Here is a 10,604-nt window from a genome sequence, read left to right on the forward strand (position 1 = left end):
CAAAAATAAAATAAAATAAAGATGACCATATCAAGAATAAGTAAAATATAAAATAGAGATAATCATACAGAAAACATTAAAAACTTTATAGTGTAATAAAATCAACTGTTACGTTCACTTAAAAAAGGAGATGTTCTCCAATAACAATAGAAATTACTATCATTATAGAGTAGTATAAGGGCTTGGTAGGGTGTGGGGGGCAAGAGCCGGGGTTCAAGTCTCCAAGAGGGAGTGTCATACACATATACACTTAGATTAAGCTAGAGTAGAATTCTATCTTGTATAAAAAAAAAAGTAGTCTATACTTTACACGTCTAAAGAAGTGGAATAAATAGAGTTTACTTAAAGTATATGTAAAGATTCACATTTAAAAAAAAAAGTATATGTAAAGGTTTAAAAAAAATGAATATGGAAGGTTTTTATTAAGTTAAAAAAAAAAGTATATATATAATCTTCATACACCATTACTTTTAAAAATCTAATGAATGACACTACCTCTGATTTAACGTCTCTATTATGCAAATTATTATCAGTCAGTAAATATATAACAGTAGAAAGAAATGCTACAAGTAAGATCATGAAAAAAAATGATAAAACAAATTAGCTGCTATCATTATGAAGTAGTAGTCTCTGATTTTACACATCTAAAAAAGTGAAATATATAGAGTTTACTTAAGGTATATGTAAAGATTCAAATTAAAAAAAAAGTATATGTAAAGGTTTAAAAAATATATATATATATATATATGTAAGGTTTTTATTACCTTAAAAGATAATGAAAAATCAATTGTTAATAACAACAACAACAACAACAACAACAATAAATATATTTAATGAAATCACCTTAAAAAAATTATTACGCACAACTCGCGGGTTTACGACAATTAACAATAAGAACCAAAACAAGTAAAGAATAGAACACATTAATAGAAGAACGGAACTTAATGCATTTTTCATTTTCAACTTTACAAAAAAGAAAGGAAAAAACAAAAAAGATTCAAGGGATTTTCTACTTTCTCATAAGGAACCAACACATAAAGAAAACCAAAAAAACATTTTCATTCTCATTTTGATTCTGATTGTGATTTAGATTAGGTGGGGTCAAGGCTTAGGTTGTCACAGGTCAACAGGTCAAGGCTCGTTTTCTTTGTCAGGCTTAGCATTAGATGACTTGGGAGGCTTAGAGTCGAACTTAACAGATGGAAACAACTTCTGTAGTCTAGTCCACCTGGTTGTGCCAAACCTAATCAAACGAATCCAACTGTCACGGATCTACTCTAACGTGGTGGTATTCTTCCCCATCTACATCATCAATGCTTTTTCACTCGCTTTTAGGCCGTCACAAGTATCTTTGAAACCCTTTTTCAAAGGAAATGCGGTAAAGTAGGAAATAATTTCAAGCATAGTGCCTGTTACATTGATTGTAAGAATGATTATGTCAATGATTCTGCCAAACATCTTGCCGATTCAAATGAGAGATTGAAAAGCAAATGAGTACTCATATATATATATATATATATATACCCGCGAGATTTTTTTTTCATTATAGTTGGCAGTTCACCTCTATATGCTTGGTTCTTTCATGGAACACTGGATTCTACCCAATATGAATAGCTACTTGATTATCACCATACATCATGATAGGTTATGGATGAATAACTTCAAGGTCCTTCAATAAAGCCAATAACCATGTAATTTCACACACTGTCACTCCTATGGCTTTGTATTCGACTTCAATAGATGATCTTGAGACAATTGATTGTTTCTTGGATTTCCAAGAAATCAATGAGTCTCCTAAGAAAATGTAATAACCAGTTGTGGACCTTCTAGCATCCACAATTAGACACTATAAAAGCTTTTAAATGCAATTCTGACTTTACTGAAAGAAGAATTCATTGTCTTGGACAACTGTTGATGTACTACAAAATTTTGTAAGTTATAACTAAGTGTGGTGTTGGGCTTTGTGGAACCTAGTTGTATTTGATCCGGTTGAAAACCCGACTTGAATAATGTTGCGTGGTTTTTAATGGGAGATTTACTGAGGCTTATTCCATGGAGCGGAGGCTTGGGCCGACAGGCCCAAGCCAGATATAGAAACTGTTTTTTTGGTGATTAGGGTTTCTGTTGTTGTCGTTCTTGAGAGACTAAAAACAGTGTAGCCGCACTTTGTATTTTTTCTCTGATAATAGTAAAATCCCTACAACTCCGTGGACGTAGGAAAATTACCGAACCACATAAATATTGTCTTGTGCGTGTGATTGTTTTTTTCTTTGGCGTGTGTTTTCTCTATTTTTTTTTTTTGTTTCTCACAGGTTGGGAATTCGGGTTAATTCCCTACAACTGGTATCAGAACCTAGGGTTAGGTTTGAGTGGGAGCAATGGCAAAGGAAGCAGGAAAAGTGTCTGGAATAGAAAAATTTGATGGCATAGACTTCGAGTATTGGACGATGCAGATTGAAGATAATCTCTATGGGAGGAAATTGCATCTGCCTCTTTTGGGGACAAAACCTGAGACTATGAAGGCTGAGGAATGGGCTCTTCTTAACAGACAAGTACTGGGAGTTATCAGGTTAACTCTGTCTAGGTCTGTTGCACACAATGTTGTAAAGGAGAAGACCACAGCAGATCTGATGAAGGCTTTGTCTGGTATGTATGAAAAGCCGTCAGCAAACAACAAGGTGCATTTGATGAAGAAACTGTTTATTTTGAAGATGGTAGAGAATGCATCAATAGCACAACATCTGAACGAATTTAACACTATCACAAATCAATTGTCGTCTGTAGAAATTGATTTTGATAATGAGATTCGTGCATTGATTGTTTTGGCTTCTTTGCCAAATAGTTGGGAGGCAATGAGGATGATAGTAAGCAATTCTACAGAAAAGGAAAAACTCAAGTACAATGATATACGAGATTTAATTTTGGCTGAAGAGATTTGCAAAAGAGATGCAAGTGAAACCTCAGGATCTGGTTCTGCCCTAAACCTTAAGACAAGAGGCAGAGATAATGACAAAAATTCAAATCAGGGCAGATCAAAATCCAAAAATTCTAATTGGAACAGAAGTAAATCTAGATTAGGCCAACAAGTATAATGCTAGAACTGTGGGAAAACAAGTCACTTTAGGAGGCAATGCAAAAGTCATAAGAAGAAGAATGAAGATGATTCAGCTAATGTTGTAACAGAAGAGGTACATGATGCATTACTTCTTGCAGTAGACAGTCCACTTGATGATTAGGTTTTGGACTCAAGAGCTTCATTTCATACCGCTTAACACCAAGAAATTATACAGAATTATATTGCAGGTGATTTTGGTAAGGTGTATTTGGCTGATGGTTTAGCCTTGGATGTTGTAGGTATAGGAGACGTCCAGATATTGTTGCCCAATGGATCTGTTTGGTTACTGGAGAAGGTTCGACATATTCCTGACCTGAAGAGGAATCTGATTTTTGTTGGACAACTTGATGATGAAGGACATGCAATACTATTTGTTGGTGGTACTTGGAAGGTTACAAAGGGAGTTAGGGTATTGGCTCGTGGAAAGAAGATTGGTACTCTATATATGACCTCAATTCTAAGAGACACAATTGCAGTTGTTGATGCAAGTACTGATACAAGCGTATGGCACCGCAGACTTAGTCATATGAGTGAGAAAGGGATGAAGATGCTACTGTCAAAAGGAAAACTATCAAAATTGAAGTCCATTGATTTTGGCATGTGTGAAAACTGCATTTTAGGAAAACAGAAAAAAGGTAAGCTTCTTGAAAACTGCCAGGATACCGAAGGCTGAAAAATTGGAGTTAGTATACACTGATTTGTGGGGGCCTTCTCCGATTGCATCCCTTGGAGGTTCAAGGTATCACTTTCATTGATGACTCAAGCAGAAATGTATGAGTTTATTTTCTGAAAAATAAATCTGATATATTTGAAACTTTTAAGAAGTGGAAGGTTATGGTTGAGACAAAAACAGGTTTGAAAGTAAAATATTTGAGGTCAGATAATGGAGGAGAGTACATAGATGGAGGGTTCAGTGAGTATTGTGCTGCACAGGGAATTAGGATGGAGAAGACCATTCCTGGGACACCATAGTAGAATGGTGTGGCTGAGCGCATGAACAAAAATCTCAATGAGCGTGCTAGGAGTACGAGGTTGCATGCTGGACTACCAAAAACTTTATGGGCTGATGCTGTTAGCACTGTAGCTTACTTGATAAACCGAGGACCATCAGTTCCCATGGAGTTCAGACTTCCTGAGGAGATTTGGAGCGGTAAAGAGGTAAAGTTTTCACATTTAAAAGTTTTTTGTTGTGTTTCTTATGTTCATATTGATTCTAATGCGCGTAGTAAACTTGATGCAAAATCTAAAATATGTTTTTTCGTTGGCTATGGTGATGAGAAATTTGGCTATAGGTTTTGGGATGAACAAAATAGGAAAATCATTAGAAGTAGAAATGTGATATTTAATGAACATGTTATGTACAAGGACAAGTCAACTGTAGTGTCAGATGTTAAAGAGATATATCAAAAGAAATCTGAGTTTTTCAATTTAGATGAATTGACTGAAAGTACTGTCCAGAAAATGGATGAAGAAGATAAGGAGAGTGTAAATTCACAGGTAGATCAGAGTACACCTGTAACTGAAGTCCGCAGACCTTTTAGGAACATTAGACCTCCACAGCGTTATTCACCTGCTCTAAATTATCTCCTATTGACTGATGGTGGTGAGCCAGAATATTATGATGAAGTCTTGCAAGATGAGAATTCAAGCAAGTGGGAGTTAGTTATGAAGGATGAGATGGATTCCTTGTTGGGGAATTAGACATGAGAATTGACTGAATTGCCAGTAGGAAAGAAGGCTTTGCACAACAAGTGGGTATACAGAATAAAGAATGAGTATGATGATAGCAAACGTTACAAGACCAGATTAGTTGTTAAAGAGTTCCAACAGAAGAAGGGCATTGACTACATAGAGATATTTTCTCTAATTGTGAAGATGTCAACAATTAGACTGGTACTGGGAATGATGGCTGCAGAAAATTTACATCTTGAGCAGTTAGATGTGAAGACGACATTCCTTCATGGTGACTTGGAGGAAGACCTTTACATAATTCAACTAGAAGGGTTCATTGTTCAGGGACAAGAGAATCTAGTCTACAAACGAAGAAAGAGTTTGTATGGCCTAAAACAAGCTCCTAGACAGTGGTACAAGAAATTTGACAGTTTTATGCATAGAATTGGGTTCAAGAGATGTGAAACTGATCACTGTTATTATGTTAAGTTTTTTGATAATTCTTACATCATATTACAGTTGTATGCGGATGATATGCTTATTGTAGGGTCTAGCATTGAGGAAATTAATAATTTGAAGAAGCAGTAGTCTAAACAGTTTGCAATGAAGGATTTGGGAGCTGCAAAGCAAATCCTTGGTATGAGAATTATTAGAGACAAGGCTAATGGTACATTGAAGCTTTCACAGTCAAAGTATGTGAAGAAAGTTCTCAGCAGATTCAACATGAATGAAGCTAAACCAGTGAGCACACCCTTGGGTAGTAATTTCAAACTAAGTAAAGAACATTCACCGAAGACAGAAGAAGAAAGGTATAATATGAGTAAGGTGCCCTATGCCTTAGCTATTGGCAGCTTGATGTATGCTATAGTGTGTACAAGGCCAAACATTGCACATGCAGTGGGAGTTGTGAGCAGATTCATGAGTAGGCCTGGGAAACAGCATTGGGAGGTAGTCAAGTGGATTCTGAGATATTTGAAGGGTTCATCAGATACATATCTTTGCTTCACAAGTGCAAGTTTGAAATTGCAGGGTTATGTAGATGTTGATTTTATTGGTAATATTGATAGTAGAAAGAGTTCTACTGGGTTTGTTTTTACTCTGGGTGGTACAGCTATATCATGGGCTTCAAATCTACAAAAGCTGTCACTTTGTTTACTACAGAAGCTGAGTATGTTGCAGCAACTGAAGCTGGAAAGGAGATAATTTGGTTACATGGTTTCTTAGATGAATTGGGTAAGAACCAGGAGATAGGCATTCTACACAGTAACAATCAGAGTGCAATCTTTCTTGCCAAAAATTCGGCTTTTCATTCTAAGTCGAAGCATATACAGAAAAAATACCACTTTATCCGTTACCTTGTTGAAGATAAGCTGGTAGTACTTGAGAAGATTTGTGGATCTAAGAACCCGGTAGACATGTTGACTAAGGGTGTCACTATTGAGAAGCTGAAGCTGTGTGCAACTTCAGTTGGCCTTCTAGCTTGAGGACAGGAGGATGAGTTGCAGGGATGAGGGATTGTTTTTTGGAGGATTGCGATTGATGTTGGTGATTGAACTAGTTTCCAAGTGGGAGATTTGTTGGGCTTTGTGGAGTCTAGTTGTGTTTGATTTGGTTGATGACTTGACCCGACTCGAATAATGTTGCGTAGTTTTTTATGGGAGATTTACTGAGACTTAGTCCATGGAGCGGAGACTTGGGCTGATAGGCCCAAGCCAGATATAGAAACCGTTTTTTTGGTGATTAGGGTTTCTATTGTTGTCGTTCTTGAGAGACTAAAAACACTATAACCACACTTTGTATTTTTTCCTTGATAATAGTGAAATCCCTGCAACTCTGTGGACATAGGAAAATTGCCGAATTACATAAATATTGTATTGTGCGTGTGATTGTTTTTTTCTTTGGCGTGTGTTTTCTCTATTTTTTTTTTTTTTTTGTTTCTCATAAGTTGGGAATTCGGGTTAATTCCCTACATATGGCTTTCTAGGCTTAGTCATAAACTAACTAAGCTTATGAACTGAGTATGTAATATCAAGTCTGGTGATGGTTAGATACAATAGTCTACCAACCAATCTTCTATTCATTTCTGGATTAGGTAATATTGCATCCTTTAGAATTTCTAGAGCATACTTTCTCTGACATAGTGTAATTCCTTGATTAGATATAGCTACCTCAAGAAAATATTTGAGAATTCCAAGGTCCTTGAGCATGAACTGCTGACCTAGAAATGTTTTTAGTTCTTGAACAGCTTCAACATCATTGCTAGTAATAAGATTGTCATCTACATATACTAATAAGGCTATGAATGAATTGTTAAACCTTTTAGTAAACAATGAATAGTCTGATTTTGATTGCTTGAATCCACACTTCATGATGGTGCTAGAAAATTTGGAGTACTACTATCTACTAGCTTATTTTAACATATATAAAGACTTATTTAGCTTGTATAATAACTCCCCCTTGCTGTGAAAACACTAAGGAAGTTGCATATAAATATCCTCATGAAGCTCTATATGAAGGAAAACATTAATTGTTGGTATGGGTGTGTGTTCCAAACACTTTCTATTATTATTTATTTTCTAGCCGTTGAGAATTTATGAGTAAAATAGCCATTGGGCAATTATGAGAAAAATAATTATTGGACAATAATGGATAATATAGCCGTTGGATTTTTATGGGTTATTAGTAACCAATAATTATAGACTATTATTGTCATGAATAGCCTATATAATACCCATCATCACACCCTTTACTATAAGTCATATTTTAGTACTCTATATTTAGATATATACAATTCTATTATATTTCTCTCCCACATATTTTTCTACAATTATATTTTTGTTTAAAGGAAAGGAAATTGAGAGTTGTTCTTGAATCTCTGTGAATGGAAGTGCATCCATTATGAATGTTGATGCTATAGTCTAATCTTGTAGGGTTATTTGGCTAAGTGAACTAGTCGCACCGAGTTTTACTCTAGGTGGCATGATTCAACTTTTAAGGACAACGCTTTCACAGCTTGATTCTATAATATTGTGAGATTGTTCTAAACTATTTTTTATTTTATATTCTTGCTAATTATTTAGAATATTATTTTTTGTATCAAAACTTGTTTATTACTAAAATATTTCCAACAATATTAACATCCAATTGTGTTAAAGACCATCCTCTCATAGCAGAAATAGCATGCAAGGTCTTAACAATAGCCATTTTAGCAATTGGGGAAAAAGTTTCAGTGAAATCTAAGCCCTCTTGTTGTGTGAAACCTTTAGCAACAAGTTTTGTTTTGTATCTTTCAATGGTACTATGAGAATTATACTTCACTTTGTAAACCCATTTGCACCCATTTGCCTTTTTAATAAAAGGCAAAGGTGTAAGGGTCCAAGTATGATTAGATTCTAACTGCAATCTCAGTTGCCATAGCATCTTGCCATTTGGGATCTTAGATAGCCTCATGGTAAACTTTAGGTTCAAACGTAGTAGAAATAAGGGAACAAAAATGGTTATATGAAGAAGACAATTTATCAGGATCAAGCTATTGTTCCAGAAGATGACTTACCTGACATAATGTGATGTACATGAAATATATACAATAAAGTACTCACATATCTACATATTTAACCGTACTTTTATGTTATTTTGTGACTGATTATATAATATCTTTGTGTTGTAGGTAATAAGGGCTTTACATGCAAAGTGGAGCTAGGCCAATTGATTCAAGCCAACTTACATCCAACCAGGCATGAATTCAAGAAAAGACCAACCCAATTAAATTTAAGTCCAATTGGAGTAAGGAATCAAAGGAAATTTGCACAAAATCCAAGTCCAATTCGGATTAGGATTGCAGACTGCACATCAGTTAGTATTTGTGGCCTAACTTTTGGTTCAGATGTCCAATTGAGATGATTCAAGTTGGGCTAGAACGTTAACTTAAAGGGCTACAACTTTGTAGTTTAGCAAAAGTCTGAATTCTGAAGTTAAGTAGGCCAAAATAGTCGGTTAAGTGAAACCTAAAAATCTGGGATTTTCTCCAAATGGGAATTCAACTTGTAATAGGATTCCTCGACCTATTTAAAGGTTCTTTAGGGCAAAATTCATGGGAGGCTGAGGCTAGTGCTAGGGCTGAGGACTGAATGTATAGAGAGTGTGGTTACTTCTTTGGTTTTCTTCCATGACAGTTAGTTTTATTTTATTTGTCTAGTTTAATGTTTAGTATTTTATTTTTGTGTTTTCTTTCAATTACTATGAGTAGCTAAATTTATAATTAGGGTTGAGGATGAAACCTTGTTAAGAATTATCAGTAATATTTATGTGATTTGATTTTTCCCACAATAGTTGTTCTTTAATGATTTAAATTGTTCTTGCTTCATATCAATTGACTAAGATGGAATTCTAGATATGAGTTCAATCATGTTTTTCTCATGATTTAGGATTTATCTTAATTAATTGAATGCTTGATTTATTAATTCTTGACTATAAAATTGGATATCGTTTGTGATTTGTCTGTTAATGGATACAATTTATGATTTGATTTTTAGAATTGTATATATCTTGTGATTTGTTTGGCTACGGATACAATTGATGATTTGGTTTTATACTTAAGAAGCGAAGAAGAACATGCTTTTGATTTTTAAAATAAGGGTTTAAATGATGATATTATTCATAATAGCAAGATTGATTTCTAGATTATCATGTAGTGAGTTGGGAAAAATTAATGATCATAAATATATGCTAATATAACTTACAAGGTGGATTCCAAAACCTTAATTCCTTTCTCTTGATTGTTTACATCTTTTTATTGCTTTATATCTTTTGCTTAATTTAACTATTTGCTTAATTTTATTATTTGTTTAGTATATTTAATTGCAAAAAACCAATTTTTATTAAATTAGATTAGGATTAATTTGGTTAAGGTTTAATTAATTTTCCTACGTTCATACAAGTTCTTGTGGGTTCGACCTCGTTCTTGTCTAACTATACTTCGGTACGGTTCGTACATTTGCGAGTACTTTAAAATTTCACAACATAATGGAAGAATTGGACTGAGTTTGCTTAGCATAAGTAATAGAGTTGCACTTATAAGACTGCAAATAAGATAGTAGTTTAGATTGTTTTTGTGATTTCCTTAAGGGTGGAATAGAAGATTGGGTAGGATTGAGTGAAACAATATTAGTATCATTTGCAGTATTTGCAATGGAATCAGAACCTACAACAATTATACTATCTGTAGTATCTACATTAGTTGTAAAGGTAACATTATCAGAAGGTACTGCTTCAATTGCAATATTAGCAAGTGTAGTATCCATAGTATCTAGAATGGTATTATCCATTATATAGGAATCAAAAGATGTATCAGAAGTAGGAAATATGTGAGGTAAAGGAATTGAAGAAGGTGATTAGAATGAAGAATTGGAAGGAATGAAAGGGAATGTAGCTTCATAAAAAATGTTGCATCTTTGATAGGAAATTTTGTTTGATAGTCAGATTTAAGAGTTTATATCCTTTTACACCAAAAGGATATCCAAAGAAAGCAAAGGTTTGGACCTAGGTCTGAATTGGATCTATTATGACTTAAGGTTGATACAAAATATGAGCAACAAAAAACTTTGATATGAGAGTATAAAAGTATTTCGTTATATAATTTCTCATAGGGTGATTTTGTTTTGAAGAATTGGTAAGGGTAATCTATTAATGATATGTACAGCAGTTAGGCAACATTCACTGCACAAATATAATGGCACATTAGATTGAAATTTAAGAGCTCTATAACTAAATTTTGTTGTGAAGTAGCAACACAAGAATGCTAATGTATTATACCATGAGT

The sequence above is a fragment of the Quercus lobata genome, chromosome 6 (genome assembly GCF_001633185.2).
Source record: "Quercus lobata isolate SW786 chromosome 6, ValleyOak3.0 Primary Assembly, whole genome shotgun sequence".
Taxonomy (NCBI): Eukaryota; Viridiplantae; Streptophyta; class Magnoliopsida; order Fagales; family Fagaceae; genus Quercus; species Quercus lobata.